The sequence below is a fragment of the Rhinolophus ferrumequinum genome, chromosome 3, assembly GCF_004115265.2.
Source record: "Rhinolophus ferrumequinum isolate MPI-CBG mRhiFer1 chromosome 3, mRhiFer1_v1.p, whole genome shotgun sequence".
Lineage (NCBI taxonomy): Eukaryota > Metazoa > Chordata > Mammalia > Chiroptera > Rhinolophidae > Rhinolophus > Rhinolophus ferrumequinum.
The window spans coordinates 87,631,584-87,658,199 of record NC_046286.1 but is presented as its reverse complement, the minus strand read 5'-3'; the positions used below and the strand labels follow the sequence as shown (position 1 = coordinate 87,658,199).

Below are 26,616 nucleotides of genomic sequence, written 5' to 3'. Positions count from 1 at the left end.
GTACTTTCATGGGCAATTAAAGTTTGCACTGGAGTTCATTGCACTGTATCATTGGAAAGTTGCAAACTTCATAAAGTAATTAAAGGAGATTGTGAAAACAGGTAAAAATAGGTTTTGATATTCATGCTTAAGAGCTCCTTCAGCTTAGAAGTTGAAACCCTTAGGAGTTCAACAAAGGTTTGTATGAAAATGAGAGACTTTGGTTCCTTTCCCAGTCCCTCCAGCCTCCCGTCCCTGAGGAGTCAGGTGCAGGAAGGGACAGCATTCCTCCATGCAGGTCACCAAAGAGGAGAGGTTTCTTCTCTGTGATTTGGGCAAGCGTACTGCGGCCCTTGATGATAAGACAGGAACAATCACTTCCTGGGTCCCCCATCCTGTTTTTGCTTCATCCTGATATTTGCTGCACACCCATGGGGTTCAAGGTAACTACTCAGTTTATTTTTAATGTAGGTGTCTGGGTTTAGGAAGAATATCTTTGTATTATGTGTGTGTGTGTGTGTGTGTGTGAGTGAGCGTGTATGTAGTTGTTTTTTCCTCAGTGTTGGTTGTATATGTGCAAGCTACAGACATCAGTTGCTTCACAGTTAATTTTAACTCTGCCCAGGTAGTGTAGGTGAAGTCTTTTTTTTTTTTTACCCTCTTCTTGAACTAATTATATGCCTTGCCTATGCAACTGTAATTATTTCACCAGCATGTGCAGAACCTGTGTCATTTCTCTTTTAAAATATAGTCAGAAAAATAGCAGAAATAAACCTAGTTTGAGAGCTTGTGTGGTGAAGCAACTTCCACTAAAGTAGAGAGATCCACTGCCTTGGCGCACTATCCATAGCATTTCATCACCTGAAATTTCCAGGTGACGATGAAATACTGGCATATGCATGTAGTTTCCTGTCAGAGCTTAAAGTTATACTTGATTGATTTCTTTTAGTAAGAATTGCATGCATCAGCAATCTTGACTTAGGCAAACGTAGACTTTTTCAAAGTAATTTATATATTGCAGTTTTATATGATGCATTTGAAAGACCCTGTATTCATTCTTGGTGTACTTAGCGACTTTACTTAAAACAAAAATTGTGTCTTTTTCATCCATGCATTTGGTTTGTTTTTAATCTCATCTGATTTTATAACTACTTCGATATTAAAGCATTAACATCAAAGTTTTATAGTATAAAATCTAGCTTAGCTACAGAAACACGACAGGACTTTACCTCTTAGAATCATAAAAATGTGAAACTCTAAAGTAAATTGCACAAGTAGATCCTATCATGTTCTCTCTATCTCTTTTTAATAGATTGCTAGTGAATTTTGTCTCTGTTTATAATTCTCCCCTCTCTGTAATATTCCCTATTATGTGGTAATTCTTTTTTTGGAAACTTGGGGCTTTGCTTCTGAAGATTTCCTTTTTTCTCTTGGTAGTGTAATTTTTCATCCTTAATACAGGTTTTGGGTGTATTATGAAAAGGAAGGTAAGCAGGAAATTAGTGAATTTGAAGTGAGTTAGGTCTAAATACTAGATGTTTTACATATAGTATGTTTCCTCTTTATTACTGCATGGTCAAGACTTGGGTATACTGGTCAGTCCATCAATAGATCAGGAACCATCTCTGAAGTTTCTAGTATGAGTGTGGCAGAGACTGGCAGGCTAGTCACCAACTCTGTGCCCTATTCTGGGACTCACAGTTAGGCTGCATTTCCCAGCTTCTCCTGAAATTCCACGAGCCACATGGCGAGTTCTAGTAAGTGGACTGTGGGTGGAAGTGTTATCTACAGCTTCAATGCCTGACTAAGAAAACCCTGCCTTGGGTGACCCTCCATCTTTCCCTCCTTTTCCAGCTTGAGGCAGATAATCGTGGTGGCTTTGGAATCCTTGTTGATGTTGGTGAAGCCAGAATGTTAAAGGAGCCTAGATTCTTAATTACCCTGAGAGGGGAGCACTCATTTATCAGGACACTCATTTTAGAGTGCTCTTGCAAATGAGCCATTGTGCATGTTGGATTGTGTTTGTTACAGCAGCTAATAGTGCATTAGCAAGTACAGATGAATCCCTGCCTCCATGGGCCTGTCACTCTACTCTGAGAGACAAGTACATCAAACGATGACACACTGTGATGAACATGTCTGTCCTGGGGGATCACAGAAAAGGCCTTGGACAGCTTTAGGGAGGAGGGGCATACTTAGGCTTAAAGAGGAATAGGAATAAACCAGGTGCATCCCTAGGTCCATGAAAGATCAAAATCCCAAGTTAGAACTTGAATCATGGCAGAGGCCTGGTTGGGGACATCTATAAACCTGTGACTAAGAAGGGCCATGGATTTAGCATTTATATCTTCCAGTGATCTAGTGATTTTCATTTTAACATTTTACACACACACACACACACACACACACACACACACAAACACACTCACACACAGTCATTTAGTTCTTAAAAATAACTAAGAGAGGTAGCAAGGCAGGAATTATGATGTCCATGTCCATTTTATAGATGGGGAATCCAAAGCCCATTAATTTTAAAAAGTTTTTTATTAAATTTATTGGGGTGACATTGGGTAGTAAAATTATGTAGGTTTCAAGTGTACAATTCTATAATATATCACATGTATATCGCATTGTGTGTTTACCACACAGAGTCAGTTCTCCTTCTATCATGATATATTTGACCCCCTTTTCCCTCTTCTGGAACCCCCTCCCCTTTACCCTCTGTAACCACTGAACTGTTGTCTGAAAGCAACAAACGAACAAGACAAAAAGACAAACAAAAACTTATAGACAAAGCCCATTAGTTTTAAGTGATTTCCCGAAGGATACATAAACAAAGAGCTGAATGACTGTGCTGATTGACAGGTGCCAGAGGTCAGTGGAAATGTGGGGGGTTCTAGAGTAAAAGAGAATTAGCTTAGAACCCTGTCCCTGGCATTTACTATCTGTGTGACCTTTGGTCTTATGTAACCTTCGCAACAGTAAAAAACGTTATGTTTCAGTGTTATCATGAGAATTCAATAAATAAAGTGTTTTAAAGTGTATTAGTATCTGCTTGAATCTGGCGTTCTTTATGTGTTGTCATCGCACCTCTGACCTACAGCTGTGCCTCTCTGTACCCCTCGTTTCCCCGTTTTTTTATTGTGACCACTGCCTAGACCTCACGTTTGGTGAGGCCTCCGGGAAATCTCTCTCCCACCTGAGCTGCAGACAGCATCAGTATAGTAGGGAAGGATAGGCTGAGCTGCTGCATGAGCCATCCTGGGTGTCCTTCCTTCCCTACGCGGATTCTAAGGGCCTAGTGTTCTCCGTGCCACCCAGTGAGGGGACTCCTGCCATCCTCTGTTTGTCCAAACTGTAGAGGTTTCTACATCATAACCATTATGTAACCCATCCTTGTAACCAATTATACGTAACCCCTCTTTGTAAGCGTTCTTTACCTACGTATTAACACCAAGAAGCCGCAAAGGATAAGACAAAGTTATGATGTCTCGAAAGCTACTGTCTGGTGTAGGCCACAATTCCTGTGCCATCTGGAGTGCCTGCAGTTAGCTCGGGGAGAAACACTCCATGCCAGAAAGAAGAGTTTAGGAAAGAGCACCTGTTCTTTAAGTTATTTCCATAGACATTACAACTTTCCGTGCATTTGAGGGGATTCCCTCCATCTAAATCTCCCAAATTCTCTTTTCTTCCCTTATCATCTCTCAGAATATTAAGAGGCCGCCATTTCTAAGATTTTATCTTCTGGTTTAACATTTTAATCTCAACAAATTAAAATTTTTCTCATCAAATAGGTACTTACTACTCTAAGAAGAAAATGTGTTCCTTTATAAGCTTTCATACAGAACTATATTCATCATGATCTTCCTTGTCTCTAAGCATATTGGATATTTATAAAAATGAAGGGCAAGCACTTTGAAACTTGAGGTGATTTGCTTGGAAAGGAGTCAAATGTCTAATGGAGAAGAATAAGTCAAGTGAAGATGCTATCTGGCAGTTCGAGACCCACCTTGTTAAACTTGAATTCTGCACTTGGCGTGGTAGAGGCGAGGTGCTTAATAAGTGCTAATAATGGCTAATATTGTATCATGGATGTTAACTGAATGTTGATAAGTATCTAAAAATTGCAGTAATAGAGACACACTTCAGCAGCTAAATGTGGTGATGCTCTCTCTCCTAGGTTTAATGCCTTAGACATTCGTGAGCAACTAAGATAGTTTTTTTCACACCAGTCAAGTGCAGGCATTTTCAATATTTTTTGCTGCCACCCAGCTGTGCTGCAACCCAGACACTAAGTCTGAAGTAAAGGGAAAGTATTTGCAGCTTACTCTGATTTCTGGGAAAGTTCTTGGGCAACACTAAGGTTTTTCAATACACTGCAGGGGAAAATATACTAGCGATCTGAGCCTGCATTTGAAGAGAATTTGTTATTCATTGGATTTTCATGAACAAGAGAGTAAGGTAAATTTCAAACTAGTCAGTGGTGCTAGGTCCCTGCAAAGGGACTGTTTTTCTACCACTAACTGGATCTTCGCCCACAGGCTTCCCTGCTTTCTGACGTCACTAGTTTGCTACTTTACCACCTTGAACTTTAATTACAGTTTCAGGGCGCATTATAGAAGTTAGTTGACAGAACTCTGATGTTTGGAACTTTAGTAATGTTTGTGTATGGGGAGAATAATTTTAGCAAGTGTTAATGTTCCAAACAATTTGATGATCTTGAAGCTACCTAATAGTGACCAGAAATTCACTAATTTTTAGTCGCTGTTCTATAGGATCAGAGGAAGCAATGAGTAGTGAGTGATATGAATATCCAATTTTTCCAAGAAAAGATGATGCTTGATGTTCTCTCTTCCCCTTTCCTTAGTGTTATAGCACCTCACAGAGGAAATGGCTCTCTCTGAAGTTGACAACCTTCATATTCCCATTGGTTCTCCAGGGATACTGGGCTGCCCCAATGGCTTTTCTGCTGATAAGCCAAGAATTAGTTATATTTTATGGCTAGTCATTCTGTCATTGTGTGTGTGTGTGTGTGTGTGTGTACACACTTATATATAACATATATATATATAATACATATATAACATATATAGGAAATTATTTCAACATTGATATTCTATTTAATAATTTTATTTATGACATACAATAAAAAAACAGTTTTTCTTTTTAATATTTTCATGCTTTGAATTATATCTGCAATGAGATAAAATCTACAGGTATGTACATACGTATTCACATGTCCTAGCATACATGCAAAATTAAATAACCATTTTCAACTAATTTGATACACTTGATCTTATGGTCAAATAAATAGTCAAGCACCTACTTTTGTAAATATGTTTGCTTATATTTATAGCTGCTGGAAATTGAACTCTACTGGTATATAAAAGGCATGACAAAACTTTGTCTTTATAAGTACCAGGCATTGTCCTGACGATTTACATGTGGTATCTCATTTAATACTCACAACAACCTTCTGGCAAGAGAGAGTGATTTAGGCAGAAAATTGCAACCCAGGTGAAAAACTACAACCGTCCTATTCCTTGGCTTCATGCCTTTTTCATGGGCATGCTGATAAATCTAGGAAGTGAGAAATACTAACCAAGGTGTTTTAATCAGCATTTGTATGATGCCTCTGATAGCAGGGAACAGAGAACCTGACCCAAACTTTCTAAAGCAAAAATAGAAACATTTTTGGCTAATGATCCTCAACAGTCCAGGGGTAGATGCTTTCAGGCTCAGCTTGATCCAGAGACTTGTGAAGCCTGCAGATTCTGGTTTCTTTGTGAGGATTCTTTTGACTCTGTTCCCTCTGGTATCAGATTTGTCATTAGGCTGGCTCCTTTCATGGTACTAGTATTGACAAAAGATTCCCGACTTCCTCTCCTCACCACACAAATCAAAGGAAGAGAGAATTTCTTGTGGCTGCTCAGAATGTAAATCTTTCTTCATGTTTGACAGTCACCACCTGTTGTTACTGAGAAGCCCAATGCAATTATTTATAATACTTTTCTTGACATCAAATCACTACAGTAGGATAGGATCAAAGGGAAGAATTTTCCAGATATATGAGCATACTATTAATATTTGGATACACCAAATATTATGTATTTGGTGTACATAATGTATACAATGTGTACAAATAATGTGTACAAATTATCTATACAATGGGAAAACTGTTATTCTAGAAGAATAACTCTTTGTTTACAATTTTGGATGACATTATCTCCATTTACTATATAAATGATTTTTGCCTATTTTACTTTAAAATACTAATTACTGTCTCCTTAAAGAAAGTATTTCAGATTTACTACTTTTGATGAGTATTTTCTTTGTTCCATGGAGTGAAACCACTAGAACTAATTATTTTTTTAAGAACTAATTATTTCAACTCAATTTGGATTTACTTGTGGAGATCAAGTTTAATTAATCCCTAAAAAATAAAAAAAATTACCATCCAGAACTTTTAAGTGTAACTATTTTACATTCTAACCCTATTTTTATCTCACAGAAATTAAGCCAAATAGCAACATAGTCACTTAAAATTTTCTTTGAGATGTTCCTGTCACAGAAAATAAGCTGACAATATGAAAACTGTCCATTTACAGTAATCCCTTGGTGAGGAGGTACTATTTATAAAAGTTTTCTATATGATGTGCATATATTTTATAATTCTGAATACTATGTCCAAATTGTTTCTTTTCTCTTTTTTTAGTTTTTTTTTTTTTGTTGTTGTTGTTGTTGTTGGCTGGCTCCTTTTTCCTTATGAGTAAGGAGCTCCAGCCTCTTCTCCTTTTCTCCATGAGGAGAAAAGAAAAGGAAGGTGTATTTTATGAAACAAGTCATGGCAGAAGGTAATGAAGTAAGGGTTCCCAAAGGCTTGTTTATCATACTGTTTCTGCCCTCCTATGCACTTACCTCCAGTTTCTGGAAAATGGGTTCTATTGTTTGAAGAGAAGGGACCGTACTAGTTAAAAGGGCTATGATCAAAATACAGAGAGACATGAAGAGTGAACGTGCCACATATCTTCAAGGGCAGAGCCCTGTCATTTTTATGGACTTGGGTGTCACTAAGCAAAGGGGAATATTTAAGGGTCTTAATGATTTCCCTACCCTACAATTAAGAAAACTAGTTATCTTGGTTATCTAGTTATCTCCTCTCCCATTTACCAAACTAAAGGTTAATGTCTCATGTAGAATGTGCCAGGCACAGCTGAAATAATGCCCTTCTTAGCATCTGGGTTGGATCCATTGTAATGGCCACACTAGATGAACAGTAAACCTCCCTAACTCTGCTGCATCTTCCCATTGCAGCTTAGCAGGACTTGCAGGTCTAGAGTCCTTCCCAGCCTTTGTGGGTCCTTTGTCAATGGAAACTCACTATTGGATGGATACTAAAGTATTTCTATTTAATGAATAAAATGAATGTAAGTTTGTTGCTGCTACATGTGTATAGAAAACGGTTGTGGCTGACCTTGGTTAACCATAAAATAGTCACATCTGTCTATTGTGTGAAAGCTTTCCAACTGGTTACTATGGTGATTGAACTTAGGTGTCCTCAGTGAAGTAGGAAGTGTTAGAGCTCAGACCTTTTCACTTCTTCCGTTTTAGTTTCTTTAGCAGTAAAATTGGTTTGTGCGTTAGTGTCATCATCATCATCATCAACAACAAGAACAAGAATATCTACTATTTGATGATTTGAAATTGGCAGCCGACTTTCACAAGTCATCTGAATTTTGGGCTCACCAGAAGAGTGGTGTAAAAGTGGGGCCAGCACCTTTATTATTCTCAATCTACATATGACTAAATAAATGCAAGTGCAGAGAAAGTAAGGGAACCACCCAAGGTCAGCTGATGGCAGAGGGGATCTTAAACCTATGTCTTCTGCCCACTGATCCCACACATGCTTTCTTAACTGGTTTATAGGATCCATTGCGGTCCATGGAAATAGCCATGTGTTTGGGAGACAGCGAGCCAGGGAACTACTCGCTGATTGTGTAATCGTTGAGAAATTGCTTTCACAATTGCTTAACTTTTCTGAGCCTCAATTTCCTCATGCTCTTTGTGCATTAGAAGGCTATTATGAGGCTGAAATGATAAGCTTTGAAAATGAAAGAATACACACACGCCAGGCATTATTAAAACATTTTCTTTGTATTATAATGCTAGTTGTCGATTAAAAGAAATAATCTGCTTGTTCAAATAATTTACACCCATGTTAAAAGCAGAGAGCAGATGCTGCAATAAAATTAGTTCTGGAACCTTATCTACGGCCCTTAATGAAATCAGAGAAAGCTTGATAAGTTAGAAGATATATTTAATTTTGTAATCTGTGTTTTTATTTGCTTAATTGTTTTTGCTTATTTTTTTTTTCACTTTTGTTTGTTTTCATGAGAAGCTGTGCTAAGGAAGAATTCTTAATAAGATTTTTAAAGCAAATTATTTTCCTGTCAGTGATATACCAGAGAGAATGAAAGTGAGTTTCCAAATAACATCAATAAATGTGGAGTCGATGAAGATTGTATAAATTAAGACCATTTGTGGGCCTGCAGATTTTAGCAAGTTGCTTTCAAAGCTGAAACAAAAGTTTATTTATTTATTTATTTATTTATTTATTTATTTATAATTTTTTTCAAGGTGAATTCTTTCTGGTTGCATTGTTTAAATTGCATTCAGCAAATTATTCACATCAGTGTGAAGAGCACAGAGATTAAGCCCATATACCCACCCATATTGGATATTGGTCAGTGTTGATTGAAACCCAAATTATGAATCCGTAACACACATTCTCGAGCATTTGTATCAATTTGAAAACACAGATCAATTTAAATCGCATGTAATCGGTTAATCAAAATAGTACTGATCATGGTTTTTAGACTCCAATTCGTTGTTTAAAATTTTAGTAACATTTAGGATAGTTGATGAAGATACCTTAAAAGTAGAGGTTGATTTGAGACTTGAAATGCTTTCTGATCAAATGGATTCTAAACCTGTTAAAGTACGTGTGTCCAAGTCTGATTTTATACCCTATGGGTATTCAACAAATGAAGCCATTCATCCAACGCTTTCAGTACACTGCACAGGATTTGTGTGTAAGATCTGCCAGGGTAAGTTATCTGTGTCCCAGAATATGTCAGATGCATTTACCACGTCTGCTGCTGAGCCTTGACAGTAGCTGGAAATTTGACCATGTCTCAAAGATAATATAATTTGACCATATGATTTCCGTATCATTCATATGCAATTCCTTAGAGAAGGAAAAATAATTGCTGTTTCTCTTGAGTTGTATTATATGTACCTTTTCTGTTGTGTTTATGAAATCCTTTCTTTGCTTAGAATCAATACAGTTGAAAGCTGAAGGAAAATACCAACATTTAGGGGGTTTCCAGAGCACTTTTTATATACCTGGAACCAATTAGTTTTCATAGTTGTGCTGCCCAAACATTGTTGAAATATATAAATAGATTCAATTTTGGAAACAGTTCCCAGCTATATTTATTATGTCTTTTAAAACAGTCCCGATTATTGAGGTGTGTATGCTCACATATGAGTATGATGGGGAACAAAAGTAGGACTAGTACTTGAAGCTAGAAATGATGTTAGTGATCAGAATACATACCACGAAGGCCTAGATACTTCCTAGAGGAAGGCCCCAAATTAAGACCTTAGCTTTCCAGCCACCAACCTAAAGAGAAACACTTAACAGGCTTAAAAAGTAGTATCTATAAAGCCAGTTTTTCTGTAAGAATAAAATTTTCCTTGATTCTGACACTAGATACGTTTCTCCCATGGGTCTTCACTTCAAATAGACAATTAAGAAGTGTAAACCACAGGGCTCCTTTTAATGCTAAGTAAACTAGAACATGTGTAGATACCTTGCCTTGTTCATAGTAGCAAGCAATGCATATTTTGGTAACCACTGAATTGGGGGGGAAATGTGGCATAGAATCATCGTCAGTGCCCTTTGATAAAGTATTGACTCACACACCGGGAAAAAATCACCTCACTCATTAATGGCATCATAAAAAGTGCATATTCAGGCCATCAATAAATATTTCCTAAATGTTGATAGAATGAAGCACAGCATGATGGTCACAGTGTTCTCCTTGAGGTAGTAACATAGATGTATGAGTTATGGTATCATTAATTATTGTGTTCTCTTCCTCCCATGCATCCCCTTTCATCCCATTATCTTTTAGAAATCAGTTTATTGAGTACCTACTATGACAGGTGTCCCGGTTACAGCAACCATGATTGGGAGAAATTATTGCTTTCATTTTCTGAGTGAAGAAAAAAGGATCAAAAACGTTAAATAAATTGTCCAAGATTACAGAGCTACCAGTATTAGAACTAGTGCAGGAGTATGGAGTTCCTGACTCAAAATCCAATATGCTTATCGGTGCACCTATTCTTCCTCATCTCAACAATGTTATGTCCTTTTGTAAAACTGTGTTAAATTATTGTATGAGTCTGCTCAGTCTACCACAACAAAATGCCACAGATGGGTGGCTTAACAGAAAGGTGTTTCTCACAGTTCCTGAGTGAGAAGTCTGAGATCCAATGTCGGCAAAGCAGGTTTCATCCTGAGGCCTCTTCTCTTGGCTTGTAGGCAGCCACCACCTCACTGTGTGCTCACACAACCTCTTCTTTGTGTGCATGCTGAGAGAGCTCTCTGATGTCTTTTCTTATGAGAACACTGATCCAGTGGGATCAGCGCCCCACCCTTATGATCTCATTTAATCCTAATTACGTCCTGAGAAGCCCCATCTCCAAACATAGCCACACTGAGGGCTAGGACATTAGCATATGAATTTTGGGAAGACGCAAACATTCAGTCCATAACCGTTACCAATTATGAGAAAGTTCCAGGTAGAGGAATGCAGTCAGGCACCCCTCCCTCATTCCTGTGCCTGGGGCGTGCATGACGATCTCAGCCTAATTCAAGGGTTTAGATTAGTACCAGGGAAGGCTGGAGTGAGCCATGGTTATCCAGTGCGGTTGCCTCAAACTCTAGGTTGGCTCTATACCCTGGTACCATTTGGAATGGGAGCGATCAAAGCCCAGGCGAAGTCTCGGAGGTTAATTATAACCCATTATAATAACAACAATAATACATGAATATTTGCTGTGTGCTAGACACTCTACTAAATGTTTGGCATTCATTGAATTTAATGTGTCATTGAATTCTCACAACTGAATGAGGTTGGTAGGTGATATTTGATGTTGCTACTTCCTTTATACTAAGATTTTCATGTTCACATAGCTAGCAAATGCTTGATCCATGATTTATTTGAATCCAGACAGTCTGACTCCAGTGCCCTAAATACTGCCCCATTCTGCCCTTCTAGTTAGTGAGTAGACCAGCATCTTGAGTAGACCAGCATCTGAAACTGCAAAAGGTTGGAATATTCATGAACCCCAAGGAGTGACTTTTTACATCTCAAGGGCCACTGTCAGCTTTGTCCTACTTGTCTTGACCATCACTTAGGGCAGCGGCAGAAGTTTGTGGCTGTGTTGTCTCAATGCTTCACTTCTAATCCAGGAGTCACCTTTCTTTGTCCCTGGTCTTCACTTTTACATGTTTGGCATAAGTATACATAGAATCAGCATCAAACGCCACAGGTCTTTAGCAATTAAAATGATCACTCCAATCAATAAGGAGGCAGGAAAGAAAGAGTGTTTTTGAGTTCCCCTTTCTTTCCCACTTTTCCAAGAGTTTATTCTACTAATTATCTTATCACTTACATCTTTTCCCCCTTAGCTTCAAGTCTTTTCTGTCTTTAAAAAACTCCCTCTCAATTTTGATTCCTTTTCAGGCTATACATTTGCAGAAGTTTGCTCAAAAAGGAATGGAAAGGGATGATATGCAAGTGTGAACTCTCTAAAGTGTTTCTATGATTGTGGCAATCTTCTCCTTGGAATTTCTGATGGTCTCACTGTCTACCAAATAAAGTTCCTTTACCATCTGCTACCACCTTTTCTCTCAGCCCTAACTCCCATTACCTCAGTATGCTGAATGTTCTAGTCACACAGACTAATTCTTCAACATCGCTTGCTCTTCTCTATTGCACAATGATATGTTCACATTAAACGCTTTCCCTCTGCATTGCTACTTGCCAAATCTTAGCCCTCTTTCAACCTAAGATAGTGTTTCTTAAATGCAGCATTCCCAAGCAATCTCTTGTTTCTCTTGTTTTTGTACCCCCACAGTACCATTTTGTGCCTCTGTTGCTTTTACAACTTGTTGTTTATATGGATTTTACTCCCACTAAATGGCAAGCTCTTTGAAGGCAGGAATCATGTTTTATTTATCTTTGAATTCTATATGTGTACATTACTCTTAATTCATAGTTGGTTAAGTGTCATTGAAATTGACTTAAATTATATGTGTATATGTTTATATTCAATTATATACAAACTTATATACAGAGGGTGCCAAAAAATGTATATACATTTTAAGAAAGGGAAAAACTGTATTAAAATGATAATACAATGAATGACGCTAATATTCATTTAACACCATCTTTTGAGCAAACGTCATACTACACATTGCTTGTAATTCAGTTCAACTTTGGAAAGTAATAAATAGATAATTTCTCTTAAAATGTGTATATGTATTTTTGGCACTATATATATATATATATTTTGGTAAATAAGAATAATATCTGGATTCTAACTCAAATAAATATAAAATTTGCACTGTGATAATATTTTATTTCATTACATTATTATATGTAATAAGTTTTGGAAAAAAATGTCATTTGAATGAATGAATGGGCCGGTAGATGGAATTCTGGAATTGTCTGGCAAAATTTGACCAATAGGATCTTAAAAACACCTGCCTACTTCAAACTTGAGTATTTTTCTAGCCATAAACTTTGTAGGAAATGATATATTCCAAGATGAGGCTGAAAATATAAATGACATTCAGTTTATCAAAGTGCCAGGAGAGTACCTGAATAACCACAAAGCATAGGAAATTATAAATCTTTTCTTGTTACTTAATTTGGGTAAAGCATGGCTTCCATTTTAACCATCTACCTCTGTTGAGTCTTACGTGGTTGTTCAAGCCCTTTTTGACCATATGCTTCCCTGAGTTCTGGCAATAACTGATGTTCCAGTGATTTGCTGTGTGCTAACTTTATGATCATTTCTAAAGTACCCTGTCATTTATTTACTCTATTTTCCTCACCAATCTGGGACAGTGTTGAATCAAGATTTGCTCTTTGATTTACAGAGGTTGTATACCTCTTTACTGGCACGCAAGTCAATTTCTCCACTGTGTCAAAATTTTCAAGAGAGGAGATAGAATTGATGATTTCAGCAGCTCAGTTATTAGGGGGGTTAGACCCATTTGATTAGGTTATGTGACATGTCATAGGCCTTGCCTTGATTTCTTTTTGAGGGATCTTTGTTGTGTGTAGACCTAATGTAGGGAGACAGAGACAAATTTTTTTCATCAAATCTGAGAATCACTTGTAACGTGAATTGTGGAATGCAAGTAAAGTTTTCAGCTGTGCTTTTATTGGTTTTGGTATGATTTACATTGATGTGGGAGGCTCTTCTTTCCTAAGAGATGGATTTTTCTTCAGGCAAGGTAAACCTGTTTTATGTATACTTACGAATATAATGCATATTTTATGATTTGATTTCTCCATTTTCTTTGTTTATATAATCCAAAGTGAACTTTGACCTTTATTTGTGCTAATCTTGGCATATCCAGGAGTAAAAGGAAAGTTGGAGAAAGCATCATGACCTTGTTTATGTATACTTATGGCAACCAAACAGTAAACGTAAGCACTGTAAAAGATAAAACTTGAGAAAAAAACACATTGGAGTTATGACTTTGTTATGCCATATTTCTCATTAGAGTAGCCGTCAAAAAGTCCTTCTTTGGTTTTATCCTCCAAATATTTAGTTAAAGAGTAGATATTTAAGATAGCTTGGCAAGAAGTAGTTATGTACCTGCCATAATAACATTAAGGCATAGAATAGAGGGAACTGAAAGGAAGGAAAGAAAAAATTAAAAATGGGAATGTAAAAATAAAAATGTAGCACAAATGAGAAAACAAAAAAATATTTTTAATTATATAAAACATCTAATTGGCCTTGCCCTTTTGCAAAAACAAGGCAACATACGCCGTTCTGAAGAACTAGTGTCTGTTGAGATGCAGTTACCATATTTTCAGAGGTCTCCATGGTGAAATCTTGATATGAACCAAAGGGCTTATCTCCATTGACTCTCAATGAAGGAGTTTCCCTTGCTTTGGGGAAGATGATCTCATGTCTTGACTTAAAATATTTACTTTAAAAATTTTTCATTATAACAGCATAAGAAGCTTGATAACAGAAAGCAGCTTATGCTGAAAAATGATTGAGAATTAAATACTTATTTTTGTTTTGGATATTAAATAATGTACCACTTGTAAAATTGATCATTTTGACAACTAATTTTGCTATCATTTCTTAATTTTGGAAAAATTAATATTTTCATTGAACTTTTTATTTTCTATAAAAACTGATAAATAGTTCAATGGAGCTTTGGTTTGTAGCTATTGTTATTTTCTGTTTGATTAGCTTTAAAGTATGGATGATAAATGTCTTTGCTCATTCTAAGTTCAATATCATTTATTATTCATTTTTCATTCCTTTACTCATTCAGTCAGTTTCTGTAATAGGGCCAGGTTAATAAACTTTCAATAAGAAGTAGCATGGATAGTGGAAAACATAATTGACTTGGAAGTTTGAAGACCTGAGCGGTAGCCCAGAGCCATCATAATGACCTCTGGATCCTTAAGCAAGCCTTTTGACTTCCTTGGTTCTCAGCTTTTTCTTCTGTTAGCTGATGGATTCAATAATTTCTAAAACCTTTCATAATCCTGAATTCCCCCTGTATGATTTAGAATAAACTCAAAAACTAATGGTGATAGAAGTGAATAGTTTGCTCCTAAGCAAGTTAGTTAGATATGACTTATTTCATGTCAAATATGTGATAAAGAAAACAACTCTCAGTTACAGCTATAGTCTTGGAAAACATGACATGTGTTTCACAACACACGTGGGGGGAAATTTGCATTGTCAATACCAAATGATCACAGCCCAGATGCAGAGTAAGGACTAGTGAGCCCTATACGATCCTGAATCATCAAAGAAAGATTAAATTATGTTTAGGAGACTGTAATTAACTCAAGGAGAAGGCTAATGTGCTTTGGAAAATAATCACTAGCAGATGTTAAAACAAAAATATTTTCTCTGTGATCTTTACCTAACCATGAGGTTGTATTAACTAGAACGTTTTATTCCCTACGCATACCCAGGAACCAAAATTTCAGCACACTAAAATAAAGTATATGCAGCTAGAGAGAAACTGGAATGATAGTCTTATATTTTTATGTCATCTGACAAATACATTTTAAATCTAACATTGAGAACTGTGTACTTTTGTGTATTAGCATGCATAGTCTTTCTTTAAAGACTTGCTCAGTCTTATTGCCCCTCCAAAGCCTTTCCTAATTCTCATGATAGGATTGACCGGAAGTTCCCTCTTTTGTGATCTTCCTGTACTGTGTTTATATTTATGTCAACTTACTTGTTTAAAATGTCTCCCTTCTAGGCTCCGATCTCTTAGATGCAGAGCTTGCCTTTTCTCTTTTTGTGTTTTGTAAACTTAGCCCATTTTCTGGCACATAGTAGGAATTCATTCAATGCATGTCTAAAAGGGTCATAAAACAGTCAGAAACCCTAGTTAAGGAGGCTTAAATTACAAACACTAATTCATATGTATGCACTTTCTTTGTTTCTAAATAGTGTTAATTTACACAGTGCTTTGTTTTGTATAAGTTCTGTGCTCCAACACTGCCTACCTGCTGAGACGCAATAACAGACCAGAGGTAGATCTGGGGAATTTTTATAGGCAGTTTCTAGAACCAGAATCCTAAGCAATATGGCAAAGTAGGTGAGTTTTGACTCAGTTTACCCCAGCCCACTCTTGGAAAAATCCCTTTTCCCATACACATATTTGACTTTTCAAAGCCTTCTGCCTTGTCTCAGTAATTAATTGCCCCATGTTCCAAAATTACCACATTTTCCCTTTCCTACTTGTATCTCCTCAGTCTTTCTTCTTCTTCTTTGCATTCCAAACCCAAACCCAACCTTTATATCGAAACTGAGAAACTTATAGTCATCATACTGATCAAAGTGTGTGTGTGTGTGTGTGTGTGTGTGTGTGTGTATCTTTACAGCCTGTGCCTCCCTTCCCTACCACCTCCCAGGTGCCTCTTACCTGACAACTCTAGGCACTCTGAATTAGAACAATGGGCCCATTTAGAGCCTTTTTTTTTTTTTTTTGTAGATGGGAAAAGATGCCTCTCTACAAAAAGCTGGTGGAATTGATAAGTGTATCTTGAACATCCATTTATCTGTCAGTACTCTTCTCCCGTCTTTACCTACTTCTTTTGAATCTCTTCTCCTTTCTGTAAATAAAAATATCTCTTTTCTAGAGTATGAAGAGTAGTGTTCATTATTTTAAACGTCATGCTTAAACACTCCCTTTAACCAAGAAATTTAAGGGTCATATCTTATTTCCAGGTTCTATTTGCCGTTTTCTGTAGAGTTGATGCAAATAATTATTATTTTTAATCGTGATAACTCTGACTTAAATTGTAACTGATTTATCTTGTCAGCTCTTCTACTAAGATTATGATCTATTGTATATTCATTTAACTTCAGAAGAAACAAGAATGATGGAAAGTACTTATATTTGCATGGGAAGTTTGTCAATGAAACTAACCTCTTGCAAAATTCATCAAAAAATCATATCATTAAACCATAACTTGTCTTAAAATAATATGGAAGAATAGAGAATTGAAATAATAGAGAATCCTACCAACAATGGATATTTAAAAAAACCTCTCTCGCACTGTCTGTCTGCCTATCTACCTATCATCTATCTGTTTGTCTATCAATCTATCTATCATCTATCTATTTAATCATAGCTCAACATGAACCTTGCTTTGCTTACTGACAATAACCTATAAACAGCCAAGAATAAATATCTAATGCCAAGAATTTTTTTCCCTTAGAGTAGAAAGGCTGAGAAACCACTGAGATAGAAACAGTAATACTCAAATTTTCAATTGTTTATTACAAACAGGAGATGGAGGGTTGGAAAATATGTTTAAGGAACTCTCCTACAAACCTGCAGGTGACAGAAGTTTCAGTCTGTAGTTTGTTAGTAAGTGAAAGATAATTTCCATCTCATATGTAGGAATGAATTTTAAATGATCTGGAGATATTTAATAAGATATGTTAACATTATTCTCTGAAAACTTGTTAGTTTGATTGAATGTTAAGGTTTCATTGCATGGTGATTTCTCATGTATCTAATAATCTAAAAGTAAAGGTAAAGAAATGAGTATCTCTCCTTTTCCTTTTGTTCCATTATTTAATAGTATATTATTGAACTGTTGGTTTCTAGGGAACAGAAGCATAAGTTGTCATACTACATTCTCAAGAGCTGTTTGAGGAAAGATTTTTAATTTTGATGAAGAAACTGAGGCACAAAAATTCACTTAGAGTTAATGCAAAAATAATTTTCAGAGATGGTTATCTCCATGTCTTTATTGTAATACTAACAATAATTACCTCCCTTGTGGAGGCCATGACTGATTCGAATTTGCAACAAAATGACTTGTGCAAAATAGCTGAAATTGGTATCATTTCTTTCATGTTAATATCATCTAAATCTTTGCTTAAAAATCATACTAATTACCTGAAAGTTTCTGTGAGGTAAGACATAAGTACAACATTATTACCATTTATTTTTGGTTCTTCAAAGGAAAGCCAAGCATTGAAAAGGTTATGAATTGTAAGTCATGTGACAGAAACAATTTTTCAATCTCTTATTGACTGAAAAGAGGTATCTTCTAAAATTCCAGATATATGTGCATGTCATGAGATGAGTGGTTTCTATTTCTAGTAGCCGTAGTCCGAGAAAGTAAGACTGGAAAACCACAGTCAGAACTGGGAACATTGCCCTGTCAGCTCTGTTTTGCCTGTGGAGGCTGTCAGTAGGAATGACGATTTGGGGGTCTGGGAATGGTTGAGTGCCTGTCTATAGTTGCTACACATTTGGAAGGAGTGGGGGTCAGTGTTGGCCTCTTGTGGATTATGCTCTTCTTTTCCCTTCTTACCTCTTAGTTGAGTTACTATGGAATTGCCAATCACAGGTAGTCACTGAGCAGTGCAAGTTATTGTTCCCTATAAATAGCTGTATCTATAGAATCTTGGCCCATTTGTGTCTTGGGTGAATTTTACTCTGAGTGCAAAATAGCTCAGTGATTTATTCATTTTTCCTGAGGATGCCATGCTTTACTTCAGCTTAGGTCATATATCCAAGGTACAGTTGTGGTGTTTTATTAAGCACTTTAACTTGATTTTTTTTTTAAAAAAAAGAGGTGCTATTTGGTTTGTTAAAAATATAGTTAATTGTTAATTATCTTATAGAACATATATGTCTTATTTATTTATTTATTTATTTATTTATTTATTTATTTATTATTTTTTTAGGGCACTGCGCCTGTTCCTTCAGTGTTTAATCAATCATGCTCTTTGGCTTTGATGAAGCATTCAATTTTCAGAATAGTTGAGCTTATCAAGTGTCATTTTAAGTGCCAGCAAATGGTTGATTTGAGACAAGAAGAACAAAGTTTAAAAAAGAAAATAAATCTAGCATTCACTTAATAATTTGCCCTTTGCAGCAACAGAATCTTATCTGACCACCCACATTCATCTGGTTGCTGACGTGGTTCTTGCTTCAATTGCAGGAGCTATTTTTGCACCTTTTGTGTCTTTTGAGGAACCGAGTGGGCCTACTTGCTTATAATGATTCATGTCTCCAAATGCACAGGGTGTCCTGAAGTGCTACTGCAGTAGTGTGCAGGAAGGAGGGGGACATTAAAGCAGGCTGCTTCCTTTAAGCACTTTGAATGCTCTCATGAGCTGGTAGTGGATTAAGGCACGTTTTAATTGTCATGTCTTGATGCTTTAGTCCTTCCTAGGAGACAACAGTTTGTCTGGAAGAAAGAGCAATTGTTTTAAAAAACAACATACATACAATAACCATCTAGGGGTCATGTAATATTTTTATATGGGCCTTTTATACTGGGAGAAACCATTCTAAGAAGGTTGATTGATTAATCTGTTTGGATTAAGTAGTTTGACTGCCCTTCCATGCATTTCTTTGGATCAGACTTGGATAAATATTAATGCTAAGCATGAAAAAGTCTCTTTCTTTGTCACTTCCTAGCGTTGTTAAGGATCAGGATTTTACTTTGGTTGTTTACGGCTTCCTATTTTAAAAATTAATTTTAGCACAGAATATAACATTGCTGAAATAAACTATAGAAAATAATTTGCTGCAAGGATCTGAGACTTCACCCTGTGGAGTGTGTAGTTGGTGACACACCAAAAGTTTTTTTGTGAAAATCTCAGCTTTAAAGCAGAACTGTGTCATGGACTACAGAGGAGTAATTTCTAGTTCCAATACGCTAAGTTTTAACTCTAATATTATCCTCCTGATTGGCTCTACTTTTGCTGTTACAGGCAGTTCTCTTTTCATACAAGTACTTATTCCAAAGATTTAAACTATGTCAAAAGAAAGAAAATTATTTTCTTGGGCAAAAAAGTCTTCTTGACAGATCCAATTCCCACCCCCCCTTCTTTTCCTCAAGGGAGGCAGTCTCTGTGAAGAATAAGCATGCCTATTAAATTCATTATAAGTGTCATCATTTTAAAAATCTTCTTGTTCGTTTTTAGATTCCCAGAAGTTGTACATTAGTTCCTGTGGGGACAGTTGGCATCGTGGAAGGCAAAGACGGTTGTGATGCAGATTTGTGATATGATGATAACAGGTTAATAACTACAATTTATTATTTTATTCTGTTGTTTTTACATTTAACTTGAAAAGTGGTTTTGGCTGACTATGCATCCATATGTAAACTGACTTTGTCATCAATTCTGGGAGGAAGCTATGTACATGCCACTTAGAGAGAAAAGTGGTGTAAAGGTTTGGTTTTATTTTGTTTTTCATAATAGACCAGTTTCAAATATAATGCCCTTAATTGAGATAGCTTCATTTAAAGAGAATTTCTTTCTGGTAAAGTTTATTTTCATGTAACATTCTACTTAGTAGTAAATCCTAATTACTTTTGCTGTATAATAGGAAGACATTCCACTAGAAAAACAAAATCACAATTGTAAAAAAAATTACAAAAAAATTATGATGAACTATTAAAAGTAGCATACCATAGTCAAAATAAATCACAAATATTTTGACTAAATATGCAAACTATACAAATATCTGCAATCGTGTCCTCATTGTAACCAGTATGGAAAAAACATAGTTCAATTTTCCATCAGGTTTTAAATATCAAATTAGATTTTGATGTATGTCACATTAGAGGGTGATCGTTGTAATATTTTTACTTTGCTCCAAAGTTTCCCTGAATTGCTTGGCAGGGTTTTATATAATATAGAGTAGCTTCCTCATGTTGACGACTTGCTCATTTTAGGGAGAACTGAGGTTGTTATGGGAATTTTTACTAATCAAAGAAGCATTTATAATGACTTTGGCTCTCAGGAAGGTGCCTTTTTTTAAATCATCCTGTGGAAATAAGTCTGTATTCAGCTGGACTCTGGCACTCACCAGGGTTTTTTGGTAGATCCTTTTTTCCCTCGTCCGGTACTCATACGCGGTAGTGACTTGTAGGCCATCACTGTAAAAGCAGCAGTGCTCCGAGATGCTCATGTATTTCTTAAGATAGTTTATGCTTTATCTTTGGCATTTGAAAAGCGAATAAGTGGAGATGGCCTCTAAAATAATTACTATCCTAAAACATATATTTTCTTACAAGTGTAAGACCACCAAATTCTCAGGAAAAGACCAAATAACCATTTTCATTTTTAAAAAGTTTTATTATTAAAATTTGGAAGTAGAGAGGTAGTGTTTGTTGCCAGTCATTGTATCTGTTTAGCCATCCATTATTATTTAGGATGTTATTATTTAATGCTCACTTGACTTTTGCCACCACTCAAGTAATGATTAATTTCCTGAGGTAAAGTTTTTTCTAAGATAATGTTTTTCTAAGCAAAGGATCCCAGATTGACAACCCTGGATACTGTAGGCCTTTATTCATCTGCAGAGCAAACCCGCCTCCCTGCCAATCCCACCCAGCTGTTATCCTGAAGAGACCTCTGTGAAGGTCTATATGGGAGGCTGTTTCTGTGCCTTTCCTTTCAGGGCCTGCCTGAGGAAATTATGTAACTGTTTGCCAAATTTATTTGAGTGGGACTGTGAAGAGTGGCCAAAGGGGAGGGCATGCTTTTAGAGAAATGGCAACTCTTCCATGCAGTATATTGTTTCCTTTTCTTTTGCTCAGTTCCTTTAGTTCCATTGCCACTGAAATAGCCACACAGTAGGTAGTACCTTTGTCAACCCTCCCCACTTCTAAAAATTGTGTTGAGCCTGTTAGATGACATCTGTCTTTACTGACTGAAGGACGCCGATCAGCTGGAGTGACATCCACAGGAAACCCAAAAGCCGCATCCTCTGGCAAAATATCTTACTGCCTTTGTAGCACTCAAAGACATTAGGGGAAAATTTTAGATGTGCATGTGAAACTGTATTTGGAATAACTCTCCTTTGTTGGCAATGGGTGCCAAAAATGGCTTTGCGTGGGTCTGGTTACCATAAAAAGAAATCTCAGAGAATGAAATGATAACTGGCTGTTTTCATATGAGGATTGCTGTCATACTGCTTTTTTTAAACATATCAATTGATTGGGAAACTGGAAGTTTGCTTTTAACACACAATTAGAGAACATGAAAAATGAAATACATCTACGCAGGCATAGAAGAGTAATGTAACTATAATTAACCACATTACTATAGATCTTTATAGTGCCAAATAGATCCTTATTGAGGAAATTAAACTAAAATCGCAGGTATATACAATGGTACATTTGATGGTTTATAATAGTAGTATGAGGTCCAAAGTAACTTTTTTCCTATCTATAAGCATTTTCATACATTTAAATAATAAAACACAAGCTCAGAAACTCATACTATTGTTGGTAGAGTTAGATTCTTAAGTAAAAGGATCACAAAAAAACAAATGTCGTTATCAAATCTTGTATTAAACTTTGAAATCCTTATGGTTTTGAAAGTGAATTTTTTTCCTAAGTATAAGTTGAGGACAGCAGCAAAGTGACTTTTGAATACTCCTAACTCCTTCCTGGTAAAGAGAGAGTCACGCCATGTCCTGTAATAGATCTGTGGCACACACAAGTTACATTGCAGTTTTTTTTCAGTTTCCAAGATAAAGCAACTGTAGGCAAGAAATTCATGAAAAGAGTCCATATTGTTAATGGTTCATGAATATGATCAATAAATTCCCCAAAGCACCCATCACTCATTTTCTCTCTCCTCTACCTTTCTCTGTATGCTTCAGAAACGTCAAGAAAGAAAGTGATTTTAGGGATAGCAGTTAGTTAGTGTTGGAGAGACTATCCTTACATATGTTTAAAATCTAATGCAAAAGGTTCATGTGAAATAGGAGTGATTTCTAATTTTCAAGTAATATGAGGTTGGTGCAAAAGTTATTGCGGTTTAAAAGGTTAAAAATGATTGAAAAAACCGCAATGACTTTTGCACCAACTTAATATTTTTAAGATTTTTTACTGAAGTGAAAGTTAAACGTTACAGTTCAGAGGAATGCAGATGTAGACCAGAGAAATCCCTGGTACTGCTGGGACCTCCAGCTCAAAGCTCTTCCTGAATGACCAGAAGGGGTGTCATCTAATTTCGTGATAAAATGGTAGGACATCTTAGGCAGACATGTTTTAGATATTTAAAAGGAAGAGGTTTTTTTTGACAGAAGCTATTTGCACAATTGAGTTTATGTGTTTTTTACTGGGATCAAAGTTTTGAATTTTAAAAATTTTCTGGAAAATAAATGCTATTGGAATATAGGATGGCATTATGTTAATATCAGCAAAACTGATTTTTTTTTTCAGTAAAATAGTAGATATGACTTTTTTCTGTCTACTCCCCTTCTCCTAAAATTTATACCCAACAAGAATGGACTAAATGTTTTAGATCATTCTTGTTCTGACCATTAAATATCTGCTTTTGAATTTTTATGTAAATCAACTTTCTTCATCTTCTGATCTATTCTTTAACAAAATATCATTGCTATTTTTTGTACGAATTTTATTTGATGCATCTCTTTTATATGCTATGTCATTAATGGATAACTATTGTATATATTTTTGTTTAGGGTGTAATCATTTTAATTTATTACTGTAAACTATAAAAATTAAAAACATCTGCTTTATAAAGGTATTACCTCATTGCTCAATGAAAATATTGTATTCTATTTAATTATTAAATATATTATTCCAGTCCTGTTTTTCATATAATTTTACGTACTTGCTTAACTTGAAGTCTATATTCTAAGCAAAATTATAATTATGTGTAAACCAATGGATGGAAAGTAATCCTATCCCTAATTTTCACTTGTGAATGAAATTTTTACTTTCCTTAAAAGTAATGCTTTCTAAAGAACAAAGTAAAAGAGTTGTTTGTCATGAGAATTTATCGTGTTCTCATAAGGAGCTGTCCTCATTAATACCTCTCTATACTCATTTTGAGCATTATTTAAATTGTGAATTTGATTTCTAGGAAATGGCATGTTGGGGCCAATTTCTTCACCACAACCATACAAAACTGATATATTTTCCCAGTACCATGAAAAATTAAAGCACTGGAAATATTGAAGTCAAGTGAAAATATTTAGGAAAAAGTGTTATTGAAGATGGATTGTTTTGAGTTGTGATAAAATTTAACAGCAGAGGTGGACGGGAGAGGTGAAACCTCATGGGCTTGGAAGTCAGCCAAACCTAGAGTTGATTTTGGTTTTGATACTCAGCCTCCCGAAGTGTAATTCGCAGTTGTAAAATAGGTGTAATAACACTTATTGCATAGGGTTGTCTTGAAGATCAAGTAAAATAATGTATATGAAGTTTTATACCAGTATCCAATGCACAGTAAATGCATAATAAAAAACTATTATCACTGTTTACTAGCAATGGAACTGCATGCCATAGATCAATACCATGATAAAATATTAATTCTGAAAAGTCACTTAAAAATTATTCAGGTCATGCTCTGCCTCCTAGTTAAGGAAATAGTTGCAAATATTTTTGTCTTGAATTGAAAATACACTCTACTTCAATTTTAGAGGGTGTGATTCACCTCTGAAAGTCTGACAGAGGTTGTGTCTTCAAGAAATATTTAGTTGATTAAATTAAAATGTCAGTGTGTTTGAGTTTGACATTCTGTATTCTTGTTTGCATGGTTGTTGGAGCTAACTGAAGAAGTAAATCTGCATTGACATATTTTGTAAATTTGCACTGAAGTATTGAGGCCATCACTTGTCTTTCAATTTTTGCCTTATTACCTACTGAGGGATGTATAGAAAAATCACTGTGGGGGAAAACTTCAATCCAGTAGTAAAACTTTTTAGCAAACCAAAGTTAATATGCTTGCTGTTTAGTTTTTCCAATGACTGCTTTACAAATCTATATGGCTCTGATCAAGACATCTTGATTACAGATGTCTTGCTACACATATTTGGGGCTACTGATTTCTCATCCAAAAGACCTATTGTTCCTGTGGGAATTTCCATGTTCTCTTTTCCCTTTTCTAAGCATAACTGCTATTATGATCATCATAGTAGTATTCTGTATTAGGGAGCAAATTGGACATGGATGTGAGACTGGCACTTGTTTTAGTTTGAGAAATTGTAGTACATTTGCATCTTTTTTCTTAACGAATACTTTATTAAAAAAATAAACACGCTTGTGTTAAAAGAAAATAAACAAAAATAAAAACACCAAAGTCATAAGATGAAAAGTAGAAATCCCTCCCTGCCCCTCCCTCTGACTCCCTGGTTCTACTTCTGTAATTTTACTAGTGTTAAAAGCTGTTTGGCATCCTTGAAGAAATTTTCTGCTTCTTGTCTGTTTCTCTTTTACACAAATGGGATTATTAAATACATCCTAAGGTGCAATAAACATTTTTGCATTCAATGTTTCTCTCTTCTGTACGAGTTTCTATATCAGAACTTATAACTGTACTTTATTTTTTTAAAAATGACTGCGTTTTATGGTGGAGCCATAATGTATTTAAGCTATCTTTGTATGCATATTTTTGTGCGCTTGTGAAGGTATGTCTGTAAGGATATATTTCCAGTAATGGAATTTCTGGGCCAAAAGTCGTGAACTTTCTTACTTTGATAAGCACTGCCACATTACCGATCAAGGAAACAGCTCAGCTTTCATCATAATTGGTACAATTGAGCATTAAAGTTCTCAGAATCCTCTGGGTAATACATTGGCCATTCGCTTAAGGAAGCTGAGTGTTCACTTAAAATCTAATAGTTTCTACGTTGTCAGGTTTTCTTCCTGAGTCATTCACAGTCATCTAGAGGACTCCTTTATTTGCTGTGATGCATGTTTTCTAAAAAGGAAACTTATTCTTTTAAATGTTCAAACCTATAGGTTTAATAAAAAAACCCCGCTATTCTAAACGTTTTACTATCTAAGGTGTTAGAACCAGGCTAATTGTGGCAAAAAAAACAAGGTGTTTTGATATAACAATTTTATACCTTAGAAAATATTATTCTGAAGTTTTTATAACTTTTTCTCTTTGAACTCAAAGAGTTTTGGACACAATGTCAATAATAAGGTTTACTGCTTTAATATAGTGTATTCTAAAAAAGTTACTTGCTGGGTTTTTGTTGTGTTTTTTTTGTTTTTGTTTTGTTTTGCTTTTTGGCACATAGCATTACGAGCTCTCTATATAATGAACTTTAAATTGACAAATTGACATTTGTATATAGCAATGCTGCAGTTTAATAGAACAATTTTTCCTAACTGGATTTATTTTCCACCCAGGTAGCGTCAAGACAATCATGCTCATGAGAACTCTAAACCAGTCAGGTAATCATTACATTTTTAAACTGTCCCAAAAATATGTCTTGTTTATGAAGGTTTTATAATTGTTTGTTTAGAGTCACTTTCCTTCCTTATTCAAAGTTCTGTAACAAACTTTGATTCTTATAGCCTTCGTCTAGCTCTACTAAGCATTGCTTTTAAGTTAGAAAATACATCTATATTGCATATTATATATTACGTCATGTATTTATATATTTATATATCTTATTTATATAACTATATATTTATAAATATATATTTTGTATTGTCTAGAAAATGTATGTACATAGAGAAATACGTAGTACACTTCAGAATGCAAGTCATAAAACTTGGTTAGGAATAGCTCTAAATTTATATTAATGAAGGCTTTAAAAATATTATGATTCTATAAAAAATATTTATCGAATGTTTTTCTTTAAATTCTTTTTTAACCAAAATTAAGGTGTATTTAAGAGAATGACCACAATTCAAGCATTGAAGAGATTTATGCTTATGACTTAATGTTAAGCTTGATATTAATATCCTTTAATTGTGGAATTAATATAACAGCTATAAAAAGAATTCCTTGGAGTAAAAGTCATTT

General features: G+C 35.4%; 1 protein-coding gene across 6 annotated transcripts in view; it reads left to right on the top strand.

Moving 5' to 3' along the window:
* Positions 1–26,616, top strand: part of HIVEP2 (HIVEP zinc finger 2) — a 181,900-nt gene that overhangs the window by 132,600 nt on the left and 22,684 nt on the right. For 5 of the 6 annotated variants that reach the window (XM_033096770.1, XM_033096787.1, XM_033096806.1 and 2 more), the window contains 2 exons: positions 19,795–19,889; positions 25,995–26,039. The gene's annotated coding sequence lies outside the window, so the exon portion shown is untranslated. The remainder of the gene's footprint in view (positions 1–19,794; positions 19,890–25,994; positions 26,040–26,616) is intronic. The other variant, XM_033096816.1, reaches the window with a different exon arrangement.